This window comes from Bubalus bubalis, chromosome 19, assembly GCF_019923935.1.
Source record: "Bubalus bubalis isolate 160015118507 breed Murrah chromosome 19, NDDB_SH_1, whole genome shotgun sequence".
Lineage (NCBI taxonomy): Eukaryota > Metazoa > Chordata > Mammalia > Artiodactyla > Bovidae > Bubalus > Bubalus bubalis.
The window spans coordinates 3,445,375-3,460,102 of record NC_059175.1 but is presented as its reverse complement, the minus strand read 5'-3'; the positions used below and the strand labels follow the sequence as shown (position 1 = coordinate 3,460,102).

Sequence of the window (14,728 nt, the reverse complement as noted above, 5' to 3'; positions counted from 1 at the left end):
TACACAGTCAACAAAAACAAGACCAGGAGCTGACTGTGGCTCAGGTCATGAACTCCTTATTGCCAAATTCAGACTTAAATTGAAGAAAGTAGGGAAAACCACTAGACCATTCAGGTATGACCTAAATCAAATCCCTTATGATTATACAGTGGAAGTGAGCAATAGATTTAAGGGCCTAGATCTGATAGATAGAGTGCCTGATGAACTATGGAATGAGGTTCGTGACATTGTACAGGAAGGATCAAGACCATTCCCATGGAAAAGAAATGCAAAAAAGCAAAATGGCTGTCTGAGGAGGCCTTACAAATAGCTGTGAAAAGAAGAGAAGTGAAAAGCAAAGGAGAAAAGGAAAGATATAAACATCTGAATGCAGAGTTCCAAAGAATAGCAAGAAGAGATAAGAAAGCCTTCTTCAGCGATCAATGTAAAGAAATAGAGGAAAACAACAGAATGGGAAAGACTAGGGATCTCTTCAAGAAAATCAGAGATACCAAAGGAACATTTCATGCAAAGATGAGCTCGATAAAGGACAAAAATGGTATGGACCTAACAGAAGCAGAAGATATTAAGAAGAGATGGCAAGAATACACAGAAGAACTATACAAAAAAGATCTTCACGACCCAGATAATCACGATGGTGTGATCACTGACCTAGAGCCAGACATCCTGGAACGTGAAGTCAAGTGGGCCTTAAAAAGCATCACTATGAACAAAGCTAGTGGAGGTGATGGAATTCCAGTTGAGCTATTTCAAATCCTGAAAGATGATGCTGTGAAAGTGCTGCACTCAATATGCCAGCACATTTGGAAAGCTCAGCAGTGGCCACAGGACTGGAAAAGGTCAGTTTTCATTCCAATCCCAAAGAAAGGCAATGCCAAAGAAATGCTCAAACTACCGCACAATTGCACTCATCTCACACACTAGTAAAGTAATGCTCAAAATTCTCCAAGCCAGGCTTCAGCAAGATGTGAACCGTGAACTTCCTGATGTTCAAGCTGGTTTTAGAAAAGACAGAGGAACCAGAGATCAAATTGCCAAAATCCGCTGGATCATGGAAAAAGCAAGAGAGTTCCAGAAAAACATCTATTTCTGCTTTATTGACTATGCCAAAGCCTTTGACTGTGTGGATCACAATCAACTGTGGAAAATTCTGAAAGAGATGGGAATACCAGACCACCTGATCTGCCTCTTGAGACATTTGTATGCAGGTCAGGAAGCAACAGTTAGAACTGGACAGGGAACAACAGACTGGTTCCAAATAGGAAAAGGAGCTCATCAAGGCTGTATTTTGTCACCCTGTTTATTTAACTTCTATGCAGAGTACATCATGAGAAACGCTGGACTGGAAGAAACACAAGCTGGAATCAAGATTGCTGGGAGAAATATCAATAACCTCAGATATGCAGATGACACCACCCTTATGGCAGAAAGTGAAGAGGAACTCAAAAGCCTCTTGATGAAAGTGAAAGTGGAGAGTGAAAAAGTTGACTTAAAGCTCAACATTCAGAAAACGAAGATCATGGCATCTGGTCCCACCACTTCATGGGAAATAAATGGGGAAACAGTGGAAACAGTGGCAGACTTTATTTTTCTGGGCTCCAAAATCACTGCAGATGGTGACTACAGCCATGAAATTAAAAGACGCTTAGTCCTTGGAAGGAAAGTTATGACCAACCTAGATAGCATATTCAAAAGCAGAGACATTACTTTGCCAACAAAGGTTCGTCTAGTCAAGGCTATGGTTTTTCCTGTGGTCATGTATGGATGTGAGAGTTGGACTGTGAAGAAGGCTGAGCACTGAAGAATTGATGCTTTTGAACTGTGGTGTTGGAGAAGACTCTTGAGAGTCCCTTGGACTGCAAGGAGATCCAACCAGTCCATTCTGAAGGAGATCAGCCCTGGGATTTCTTTGGAAGGAATGATGCTAAAGCTGAAACTCCAGTACTTTGGCCACCTCATGCAAAGAGTTGACTCATTGGAAAAGACTCTGATGCTGGGAGGGATTGGGGGCAAGAGGAGAAGGGGATGACAGAGGATGAGATGGCTGGATGGCATCACTGACTCGATGGACGTGAGTCTGGGTGAACTGCGGGAGTTGGTGATGGACAGGGAGGGCTGGCGTGTGCGATTCATGGGGTTGCAAAGAGTCGGACACGACTAAGCGACTGATCTGATCTGATCTGATAGGGGAATGGAGGTGTCATGGCTTCTTAGATCCATCATGTGTCCCCTAGGGCTGGGTACACCCCACCAAACCAGGACTCTGTTAGCAGAGATGATGAAGTGGCAGGCTGGCTGCTGGGAGACAGTGGGCAACAGCTTCTCTCCAAACCATGACTTTGCAGAAGTGAGGAAGGAAGACCCCCGCAGCCCTCAGAGGAACACTGCTGTCTCGGCGTCACTGATGGGTGGATGTGTTTGGGGAAGCACACTGACTGAAACCACCCACCCCAGCCAGACCCCACAGTGACCTTCTGTGTGCGGTATTTTCCTAGAGGAGGTCCCAGTAAGGAACACAGAACTACCAGGGCGCCACCAAGCGGAAGAACGTGGAAAGGTCAAAAGGAGAGGCCACGCGTCCTGCCGCCTCCCACAATCCTTCTCTCTGGCATCCATGTTGGCCGAGCCCTGCGTGCGCCGCCAGGAAGGACTCTGAGTCAGATGATTGGCCAGAGACAGCCCAGAAACAAATTCTATCACCATAAAACCCGAGACTGCGAGCCACGTGGCAGAGAGTTCTCCTGGGTTCCCCTACTCTGCTGCTGTCTGCCGGGGCCACCCTTCCCGGTAAGGTCTCCTGCTTTGTCAGCACGTGCATCTCCTCTGACAGTGCATTTCTGAGTGTTAGACTGGAGCCCACCCTCGGGCCCTGGAAGGGGGCCACCTTCCTGCCACTGATGGAGGTGCTAACCTGAGGACGGGCATCCTCAGTGCTAAAGGAGGATGACCCGGCAGCCTTGGGCAGCAGGAAGTGTGCCCTGCCCTCTCAGTGGCCCGGCCCCAGCCCAGGGAGGCACAACATGCCACCTCAGCAGGTGTCTGCTCTAAGAGTAGAAGAGCCAACACGAAGGCAATGCAGCTGCGGTCGCAGAGCCCACGGCCCTGTCACCCACTGTCCTGTAAACCACAGTGCCCCAAGACATTCCTTCTGCAGCCTGGTTCCAGTAAAAATGTTGTCTCTGCCGAGGTTTGAACATGCTTTCTGTTGTTGGAAAATGAAAACTATGCAAGCCCGATGTGTTTCTCTTTCTGCCTGAGCTGCCAGAAGCCGGAGCCAAATGTGTCGCCCAAGGGCTGGGGGCCTTGCTCCCTGGTTTCTCAAGCCCAGCTTTGACTTCCTCTAGGGGGCGCTGTTCAAGTTCGCCTGCCTGGGTCAGAACCTTTGGGCACTTCCAGGGCCAGTCCCAGGAGTATGGGGCTCAAATGCTGGGTAAACTTGAGGCGTGGGGAGGCAGGGGGCTCAGAGCTTCCAACCTGTCCAGGTATCTTCTGAGGCTCTGCCTGCTCTGATCCTAGAAGGGACCAAGTAGGGACGAGGATAGGTTCCGTCCGGGCTGAAACCAAACATTTTGGCTATCTTCACGACCACTGAATCACCAAATCCACCGTATTTTTCCACTTTCAAGTTGTTTCTGGGCAGCTGTGGCGACACGCCCTTCCTGGGTTTAATGGCTTCACGGTCAGGTGGTGGGGAGGAGGTGCTATTTACTTTTCTTAGGGAAAATAGTGGTTAACGGTGTGGTGGGTGGACCTGGTTAGTAATCAGGTGATTTATCCATGAACGTTCTTTGGGTTGTCCTGGTGGTTTGCACTTGAACTTGGGCTGAATGAAGTAGGGGGAAGAGGGTGGGAGGAAAGTGGCTTGGAGGAGCGGGCTGGGGTTGCTCGGAGGTGAGCCCTTGCAGGGGCAGGGGGGGATCTGTACAGACTGCTGATCGAGGTGGAATGCTGGTCCACTCACTGTCGCCGATGGAGTCTCTCCTGCTCTGTGTGTGGGCACTTGCTTGCTCACTCTCTCATTTCTGCATTTGAGTTTTGAAGTTCCGAGCACCTTCTCTGTGCTGGGGAAACAGCACACCTACAGAGCGCCAGGGGTCCAGTGTGTTGCACAGACATCCCTCCTCCAGAGGCTCTGTGGGGAGAACGGACAGGTCATTCCCAACAGGGATATGTTTTAACAACAGGAGGTAATGTGATCAAGCTTCTTAGGCTTAGTAGCAGATACTGTTCCAAGTATCTTTCATGTCTTAACTCACTCATTTCTGTCAGCAGTCCTGGGAGCTAGGTCCTGAGAAAATGGAAGCACACAAATATAAATTAACTTAGCCAAGGTCACATAGCAAATGGATTTGCACCTCAGCAATCTGTCCAGACTTTTACCATCATCCTACCCAGCTCTGGGGATGTTCCCAGGTGGTTCAGATAGCGAAGAATCTGCTTGCACTGCAGGAGACCCAGTTTGATCCCTGGGTTGGGAAGATCCCCTGGAGAAGGGCATGACAACCCACTCCAGTATTCTTGCCTGGAGAATTCCATGGACAGAGGAGCCTGGTAGAAATACAGTCCATGGGGTTGCAAAGAGTTGGACACGACTGAGTGACTATCACTTGCACTAACTGGGAAACATCAGTAGACAAAGCATGTAAACATTGCTAGCTTCATGTAACTTGGGAATCCAGCTCTGCTTTGGAAATGAAGTGGGTCTGCTTAAAAGGGAAGGATTCCCAGAGAGAGTGATTTTTAAAATCTGGGTCTTCAGGATGGAGTGAGGATTTTTTGAGGTAGAGGAAGCGGTGACACAGGCCTCCAAAAATGAGGGTGCCTATCAAGTACTCTGGTGCATCTGGAGAGGTCCATCCCAAGGCAGCAAATGGAAAAGGCAGGCAGGGAAAAATAATGGCACTTTATTGAAGGAGGAGAGTAAGATGGTCAGATCAGATATGAAGAAAGCACTCAGGCAGCTCTGTGGAGGATGGATTGTGGGTGGCGGTAGATTAGAGTCGACGCCTGCTGTTTTGGCACCTCCTGCAATAGCAGTCTTCTCCCCTTTGCCTTCCCCTTCCCCAGGGCAGTGCCCCCCTCCCCCTGTTCTCAGGCCAAGTGGGCACAAGATTCAGAACTGACCAGGCAGCCTCTTCTGTCTCCCTGGCCACAGGGATTGGCTCAGGAGGGTACACGTGATGCCAGTCAGGCCAATGAGATTCAATTCTGGGTTTTGTTTTGTTGGTTTGTTATTTTAGATCTGCTAGGGGGAAGAGATTCTTTCAGGTTGTGGAGTTGGGCATGTAAACCGGAGCTGCAGAGGCCATACTGTCACTGCGAGAGGATTCCACCTGAGAACAGGGTTGTATTTAGCTTGGTAGAGCTGTCTTAACAAAGTGCCATAGACCAGGCGGCTTTTTGTTGTTTTTCAGTCACTTAGTCGTGTGCGACTCTTTGGAACCCCATGGACTATAGCACGTCCGGCTTCCCTGTCCCTCGTCATCTCCCAGAGTTTGCCCAACTCTGGGTGGCTTTAGACCAAAAAAAAAAAAAAAAAAAAAAAATGCAGAGAGAGAGACTGAGTCCTACCTTGTTTGAGGTCCTGGATCCAGCTGTGCCTGAAACTGCACTGATACTATCCTGGACTGTTGAGTTTCATGAACCAATGATACCTAACCCCATCCCCCTCCTTTGTTTTCTTAAACTTGTTGAATTGATTTTCTGTTACTTTCTGTTAATTCCTGAGTAATACACAGGGGGACCAGCAAGTAAACTATGAAGATAGTCTGCTGCTGCTGCGTCGCTTCAGTCATGTCCGACTCTGTGCGACCCCAGAGATGGCAGCCCACCAGGCTCCCCCGTCCCTGGGATTCTCCAGGCAAGAACACTGGAGTGGGTTGCCATTTCCTTCTCCAATGCATGAAAGTGAAAAGTGAAAGTGAAGTTGCTCAGTCGTGCCCGACTCTTAGCGACCCCATGGACTGCAGCCTACCAGGCTCCTCCATCTATGGGATTTTCCAGGCAAGAGTACTGGAGTGGGGTGCCATTGCCTTCTCCTCTACCCTTAATTAAATTACAGCTTGCAAGGAGAGTGCTTGTATTTGCACCCATTCCAGTATCTAGAGGTAGCAAATACAGAAATACAATGAGGTGAGTAGGCATCAGCTTCTTCCTAGTCAGGCAGGAATTCACCTTGTCTCCAAAGCCACGTAGGACAGAGCTGGAGAAAGTGCCTTTACCAGCAGCATTCCTAATGTGTAGAGGAGGCCGTGGTGCTGGCAGGCAAAAACAAAGTAGTTTGGGTTTAAAGGCTTTCAAGAAGGAAGAAATCATTTTAAAAAGCCCTTGATGGAGCTGTGAAGAATGAGCCTGACTGTCTCTTCATAGGATGCTCAGACAAGAACTCAAAGGAGCAGCAGATTTCAGGTGGAAGCCACTTCTGAGTTTGGCTTCCTGAACTCTCATGGTGGGGACTGAACCAAGAGGGGCTGTGGCTCAGGCAGGCCCCACCAGACATCCAAAAAATGAGGAGAAAGGAATAGAATAAGGTGAGGACCAGTTCAGCACTTTTTCTTTTTGACCCTGAAGTGGATGCCCTGACTTTCCCGTGGTTTCTGTCGCTCCCATTCTCATTACAGCTGAGTCAAGCTTGGAGTCTCTTTCTATGAAAGAGGGTTTTTGAGGCACCTGCCACGTACTAGTCCTTGGCCTTCTCCAGGGGTGTTCAGAGGTGTTCTTGCTGGCAGCAAGATGAGGGCACCACCGCCTGTGGATTCATAAATACCAGGATTTCCTTGGAGCTGTGGGTCCAGTCAACCTGGTGACTTGTAGTGAGTGACTTCTCCTAACTCAGCCTCCTTTATCCTCATCATTGGCAAGACGGTGCCAGATAACCTGTACTGCACAGCCTTCTCATGAAGCTTGAGTGAAACCAAATAGTGATAAAGGGAGGGGCTCTGGAGTCAGGTTTGATTCTTAGTTTGACTATGGGCTAAGCTGAGTGATCTTGCACATGTCACTTACCTTCTCTGAGCCTCAATTTCCTAATCTGTAAATTGGGCATAACAGTAGTACTTACCTCATGGGATGAGCATGAGCACTGACTGAGAGGAAGCACTGACCCTCGTGAACTTCTTTTATTTTCCATCATTTTATTTTATTTTGATCCCCACTGCAGTTCTTGGGACATAGGTCACTAAATAAATGGGAGCAATGATCACTGTTATCACAGTTCATGGCTGTCCAGCACTGGTTGAGACTTTCCTCTGTGGCTCCTACAGGGGCGAGTCTGTGGGCTTGTGGTCCAGGTGAGGAAGACAAGTCCATCACAGCTGGCTTGTGTAACTAACGCTGCCTCCCAGGGTGGGTAAGTTCCCTTTGCTCCAGAGCGGGTAAAGGAAGGAACTGAGCTGAAACAGAAATAATCTACAGGGTTGACTGTCTAGACAGGGCTCTGGCTGGGGAGGGGAGCAGGCAGAAGCGGGCTTTGGCCAGAGCTGAGCAGAGACTAGGGGATGTCCTGGTGTTGCTTCAGCACCTCGCTTGCATCATTTCACTGCATCTTTAAGGTGGCCCGTAAGCTAGGTCCATTTATTACCCCCATTTTACACATGATGAAACTGAGGCTCAGAGAGAGACAGTGATAGATCATACTAAAAGAGTGAAACATCCAGGGCTAAACCAGAATTTGTGCCACTCCAAACCTCTTGCTTAAACAGGGGGATGCAGGGAGGAAAGGGCTGAAGGAGAGGAGGGGTGACAGTCTGTGGGTGGAGGACAGGTCCCCAGTGGCTGCAGGGGGCCTCCAGGAATAATCCAGCAATGAGCAGCAGGGGCACGATCCCCTCCCTTTGGGTAGGTACTATGCCCTGCTGAATTCTTTACCAAGTGGCTTGATGGACCAGCTGTCAGTCAAAAGAGGGCCTGAGGGGCTCTTTACTGGCAGAGGATTGAGTGCAGAAACTGCCCTGGCCCTGCCAGACCTGGCCTTCGGAGGTGAATAAAGTGCAGCCAGAGTTGGGACGGCTGTGCCCAATTGCACTCAAACCAACCCCATAAATGACCCCTTTCCTGTGAACTCACAAACAGTGGTGAAGAAGGTGGCTAGAGCCAGCCCCAAGCCTTTCTGCAGCCTGGCCCAGCTCTCCAAGTCAGGGGCGGTGGAGTGGGACACCAGCCCACCTGAGAGACAAGGTGAGCCCGTCCTGAGGGGCTGGGGTCACATAGGGTGGGGTCTCAGCCCCTGCCCCCAGCCTGATTTTGCCTGGAGACAGTATAAGAGCATGAACTTCTTTTTTTTTTTTTTAAGCTCAGGAGATACCTTTTGGAAAATTATAGTTAAAAACGCATGATCAGAAAAGGAATTCCTTGGTTGATTATCAGCTAGCTCTGAGAATCAGGAGGAAGGTGGGAGGATGTGCCTTAGCAGGAAGGAGGAAACTGAGGCAGAGACAAGACCCCACCCTGTGGTGGCTCCCGTCACACAGTGCCGCTGGCACTATCGCCATGGCACACTTGTCATCACCAACGGTGCTGCCAGCTCTGGGTCTTCCGTGCCCTCCTGGACTCTTAACCCTGCTAGAGCCGCGATGAGCCATCTGTTACTCTGTGCCTTTGGGCCATTCCTTCCAGGAGGCGTTGGAGAGAAAACAAAGGATGCCTAGTTAGTTTGAATTTTAGATAATAAATATTTTTTTAGCAAACAAAAAATGGTTGTTTATCTGAGATTCAAATGTAACTGGGCATCCTATTACTTGCTAACTCTGGTCACTCCATATCCAGAGGGCTGTGCTCTGCTTCCGGTTGGTGGGAGGGGACTTCTGCCCCTTCCACCTCTGTGGCAAGAATGCCAACCTTGGGGCATTGGACTGATCACATTATTGAATGCAGAATAGCCAAAAAAGCAAATATCAACTGCCACTTCTCAAAAAACTCTCTTTATGAAAAAGTTACCTGCCTTAATTGTTTTCAAAGCTGCCTTCACCCACAGAGGAGCTGGTAGGTATGACCCCCATGGGCATTCCTCTTCTGTACCCATTTTTCATAACACAGAGAATGCCTCTTTCCTCCCCTCCCCCTGCTGAAACATCCTGAGGGCAGAGAACGCAAGAATCTTTTTGGAAGGGCCCTAGTCCTTTCCAGTGAGTCCCCATCACTGCAGTGCAGGTGAAGGGAGGAACTGGGCTGAAACAGAAATAATCTACGGGGCTGACTGTCTAGACAGGGCTCTGGCTGGGGAGGGGAGCAGGCAGAAGCGGGCTTTGGCCAGAGCTGAAACTCAAGGCTTCGCCGCCAGTCCTTCCCAAGCCATCCTGAGACCAGGCTGTCTGAACCCTGGCCGGAATTGGCTTGGGGCTGTCGCTTGCTCTCGTTTCAAAGGATTCATGCTTCCACTGAAGGAGAAGCTTCAACTTTCACAGTTAGAAAGCTAACAAAAGAGAAGAAACATCGGATGCTTCCTTCTCTTTCTTATCTGTTTGTCTGGAGGAGGGCTGTGAGAGAAAATAAAGGTTTTAGTTATAAAGCGTTGGCCTGAGATCAAGTTTAGAAAGAAAGGCATCTACTAATTGAAAACATCACTTTGGGGGCCTTTAAATCAGGGGAAACAGGTGCAGGTTTGTGGTTTTAGAGAGAGTATTTCTTTTGGAAAAAAATAAAGGAAAGTGCCCCAGATAGGGTCCCTCCAAGGCCAGCAGGCTTTTACTTTTCAGCCTTTAATTACCTAGAAGGTGAGTGAAAAGATTAACTGGAAAGTTAAAAGAAAAAATAAACTCTTGGCCTTGTAGGTAACACTCCAAATCCTTCTCTTTTTCTCTCTCTTTTTCCCTTTTGGGCTGAACATTTTGATAACACTGTCTTACAATACTGTCCATTCTCGAATGGATTCCCACACCACATCCACTTTTATTCTTAATCCTGTGATGAAAAACCTGGGCTTCCCTTCTCAGCAGAGCTGGGATTTGACCATTACAGTGACATAGGTTCCAGTGTGTTCTCTGGGTGTGAAGGGGCAAACATTTCAAGGTCAAAAGTCTCGGGACAAAAGGGTAATAATTCTATGCCTACTGCGTGTTGGCTGCTTGGTAATATCATGTATCTCTGCATCCCTATGGTAAAAGAGGTTTCTTTTTGAAACCTCTTAATGGTTGAGGAAATGGAGGCTTAGAGAGGAGAAGTGACATGCCCGAGGTGGCCCAGCAAGGGAGCAGCAGAGTTGACCTTGAAGCCAGGTCCATCTGACTGTCTTGCTCTTCCTGTCACAGTGTATCACCTCCCGCCTTGGAAAGCATGGAGTGGCAAACCAAGCTACCAGCTGTGAACGTGCCCGGAAGCTTTGTCTTTGAAATGGCTCGTAACATCTTCCTGCTTTAGAGAACTATTGGGCAGGTTTATTTGCAGTTAAATGTGCATGACTCTCATGTCTTTAGGAGAGAGGCTACTGACCAAGAAAGGTGGTCCTCAAGAAACTAATGCCACGTATCACTTATCTGCTGCTGTGTAACAAATTACCCCCAAACTCAGTGTCTTAAAAGCACAGCATCTACTACCTCATAGTTTCTACAGTTCAGGAGTCTGGGTGTGACTTAGCAGGGTCCTCTAGCTCGGGGTCCCTTACAGACTAGCAGTCAAGGTGTCAGCGATGACTGAAGTCACCAGAAGGAATGGCTGGGAAACAGTCTCCTTTCAAGCTGGCTGACATGGTCGTTGGCAGCTTTTAGTTCCCCAAGGGCTGTTGGTTTCTGTCTCACTGGCTGAGAGCTGGAGGGTGCCCTCCGTCCTTGTCATGTGGTCCCTCCTGTGCGGATGCTTGCTTCATCGAATTGTACAAAGGAAGAAGGCAGTAGGAACATGTTAGCAAGATGGAAACCATAGTCCTTCATAATCTAGTCATGGATGTGATGGATCATCAGTTCCGCTGTAATCTTTGCAGTAAGTGCAAAGATTCACTAGGTTCAGCCCACATTCAAGACGAAGCGATTACATGGGGTGGAGGTGGGGGAGCTAAATGCCAGGAGGTGTGGGGTCACCAGAAGCCATGTCAGTAGCCACCTATCACGCCTCAGCAGAGTGGAGATGGAGGTCATGATAATAATAATGATAGCTGCCATTTAGTGGGTGCTTCTGCTGTGCCAGACCCTGGGCTAAATCCCTTCTGTGTGTTGTCTCATTTAATTGTCACACTGCTCTTTGAACCTGGAGAACGGAATGCCAACCCACTCCAGTATTCTTGCCTGGAGAATCCGGTATTCTTGCCTGGACAGAGGAGCCTGGCGATCTACAGTCCATAGGGTCGCAAAGAGTCGGACATGACTGGAGCCACTTAGCCTGCATGCACGCTCTGTGAACCAGGAAGATACATGAACTTCCCTGAGTTCCTGCAGCAAAGACACGAGAACCTGACTGGTGCTTTCCACTCCAAATACCCTTCCTTTACATAATGCAGATCCTTGACCTGCACCCACTGAGCTTCTGGGGCCAAAACAAGTCCCTGTTGTGATAAGAATCAGGAAAACAAAGCTGAATTCGCTACTCATCAGAAAATTGCAAGGGAACACACCAGAAGCCATTTCTTACCCATCAGATTAGGAAAAAAAAAGTTGTTGAGAGTGTGGGGAATTCTCATGCACTGCTGAGAGACTATAAATTTGTACTGCCACTTTGGAGGGAAATTTGGCAGGATCTATTAAAATTTTAAAAGGACATAAAAATAAAAAATGTGCATAGCCTATGACCCCGCAATTACACTTCTGAGTATCTACCCTAGAGAAATACTTGCACATGTGCACGAAGAGCCTTGGACAAGAATTTTCATTTCAGTGTTGTTTCTAAGAAGTAAATAGTGACATTGGAAATGGTCTCAATGGTTTCACTGTCCATCAGTTAAAAAAAAAAAGGCTAAATTGTGGAGCATCTGTACTATGGAAAATTATGAAGCAGGTAAAGAGCATGAGGTAGATCTATAAGTATGGCAAGAAAATATCTATAAGGCATATTGTTGAATGAAAAAGGCAAGATATACAATGATACTGTCAATATAATTCCATACATGTAACCCCAGCAATATTATATTTTATTTATGCACTATTAAGGGACTTCCCAGGTGGCTCGGAGTAAAGAATCCATTTGCCAATGCAGGAGATGCAGGTTCAATCCCTCGGTCATGAAGATCCCCTGGAGAAGGAAATGGCAACCCGCTCCAGTATCCTTGCCTGGGAAATCCCATGCACAGAGGAGCCTGGGAGGCTACAGTCCATGGGATTGCAAAAGAGTCAGACACAATTTAGGGATTAAACAACAACAACATACACATAATTACATACATATATATTGAATGTATACAAATACAAATATATTCAAATGCATGAGGATGGTCTGGCAGGGGGTTTACCAACCTGATAACAAGAGAGGAGGGGAGGGTAAGAGGCAAAAGTTGAGGGATGGTCAAAGGAGACTTTAATGTTGTATGTAATATTTTTGATATGTATTTTTTTAAGTTAAATTGCCTTACTTATATCAGCTGAGCCTGTCTCTTTTAAAAAATCATTACTGGAATCCCCACCCAATGATTTCCCTTACATTGTAGTGGTCAGAGCTGGGTCACTACACCCTTAACTACAAAGGAGATTGGAAAGGCAAATAGTTTTTAGCTGTGCCCCTAGGGGGACATGAAGAGGAAGAGAGTTGTCAGCGGCTGTTGAGTGGCCAATTAAAAATGTCTGCTGTAGCTCATCCTTTTAGTTACCCAACCTCCACACATACCTTTCTTTCTGGACATATACTCTATCCAAAGTCTAAAGTCAATTACTGCATCCATCTCGAAGTCCAGGAATCCAAGTGATTATGTGCAACCCACTCATCTGGTCCAGTTGTGAGAGGATGCTGCCTATTATCTCAGTTACATCTGAGGCAGGTATTGAGGTGCGGTCTTTTCTGGGGACTTCACAGCTTTAGTGGCTTATTTCTTCTTGTGAGAGTTTGACTTCCAAAGATTATTTTTAGGGTTTAACAGTTCCAGGTTATCATAGGGCCAGGCTCAGATTGTTTTGAAAATATGTATCCCTCAAAAATGTCAGAAAGAAAAACACCAATACAGTATACTAACGCATATATATGGAATTTAGAAAGATGGTAACGATGACCCTATACGCGAGACAGCAAAAGAGACACAGATGTAAAGAACAATCTCTTGGACTCTGCGGGAGAAGGCAAGGGTGGGATGATTTGAGAGAAAAGCATTGAAACATGTATATTATCATATGTGAACAGATCGCCAGTCCAGGTTCGATGCATGAGACAGGGTGCTCAGGGCTGGTGCACTGGGATGACCCTGAGGGATGGGATGGGGAGGGAGGTGGGAGGGGGTTCAGGATGAGGAACATGTGCACCCATGGATGATCCATGTCAATGTATGGCAAAACCACTACAATATTGTAAAGTAATTAGCCTCCAATTAAAAGAAATTAATTTTTAAAAATGTGATAGAAATCCAGTCTTTAATTTCAGGGACTTTTATGTGTGAGTAACCACAGCATGTAAGGCTTACATGTGTAGTCAGTTCAGTTCAGTCACTCAGTCGTGTCTGACTCTTTGCGACCCCATGAATGGCAGCACGCCAGGCCTCCCTGTCCATCACCAACTCCCGGAGTTCACTCAGACTCACGTCCATTGAGTCGGTGATGCCATCCAGCCATCTCATCCTCTGTCGTCCCCTTCTCCTCCTGTCCCCAATCCCTCCCAGCATCAGAGTCTTTTCCAATGAGTCAACTCTTCGCATGAGGTGGCCAAAGTACTGGACTTTCAGCTTTAGCATCATTCCTTCCAAAGAACACCCAGGGCTGATCTCCTTTAGAATGGACTGGTTGGATCTGCTTGCAGTCCAAGGGACTCTCAAGAGTCTTCTCCAACACCACAGTTCAAAAGCATCAATTTAAGCCTAAATAGTCCCGTCTCTTACCCATTCTTTCTCTGTGTTCTGACTAACCCTCTAGTCCTAAGTTCATTGGGTGATTCTTTGGGGCCATTAAAAGTAGTAATCTTGGGACTTCTCTGGTTGTCCAGTGGCGAAGACTCTGCTTCTAATGCAGGGGGCCCAGAGTCGTATCGCTTGTCAGGGAACTAGATCCCACATGCCACAACTAAGGGTTCACATGCCATACCCAAAGGTCCCACACGAGGCAATGAACATCCCACATTTTGCAACTAGGACCTGGTGCAGCCAAATATATCAATATTAAAAATAGTAATCTTGGGTGGAGAGACACCTCCTCTTGTTTGATCTTTGCATGTTGGTTGATGCTCCTCCTTCAAGGGCTTCCCAGGTGGTGCCTGGTAAAGAATCTGCCTGCCAATGCAGGAGATACAAGAGATGCAGGTTCAGTGTCTGGGTGGGAAAGATTTCCTCAAGTAGGAAATGGCAACCCACTCCAGTATTCTTGCCATGGACCGAGGAACCTGATGGGATACAGTTCATGGGGTTGCAAAGAGCTGGGCACAATTGAGTGAGTCTACATGCACACACAAACACACACACACATCTTTATTTGACAGAGAACTGTTAAGGGAAGGTTCTGGACAATAACCTGGAAGTGAAAGTTGCTCAGTTGTGTCTGACTCATTGTGACCCCACGGACTATACAGTCCATGGAATTCTCCAGGCCAGAACACTGGAGTGGGCCGCTGTTCCCTTCTCCAGGGGATCTTCCCAACCCAGGGATTGAACCCAGGTGTCCTGTATCGCAAGAAGATT

At 47.6% G+C, this 14,728-nt stretch overlaps 1 pseudogene; it reads left to right on the top strand.

Moving 5' to 3' along the window:
- LOC102411033 overlaps positions 1-14,728 on the top strand; it is a 47,657-nt pseudogene that overhangs the window by 21,175 nt on the left and 11,754 nt on the right.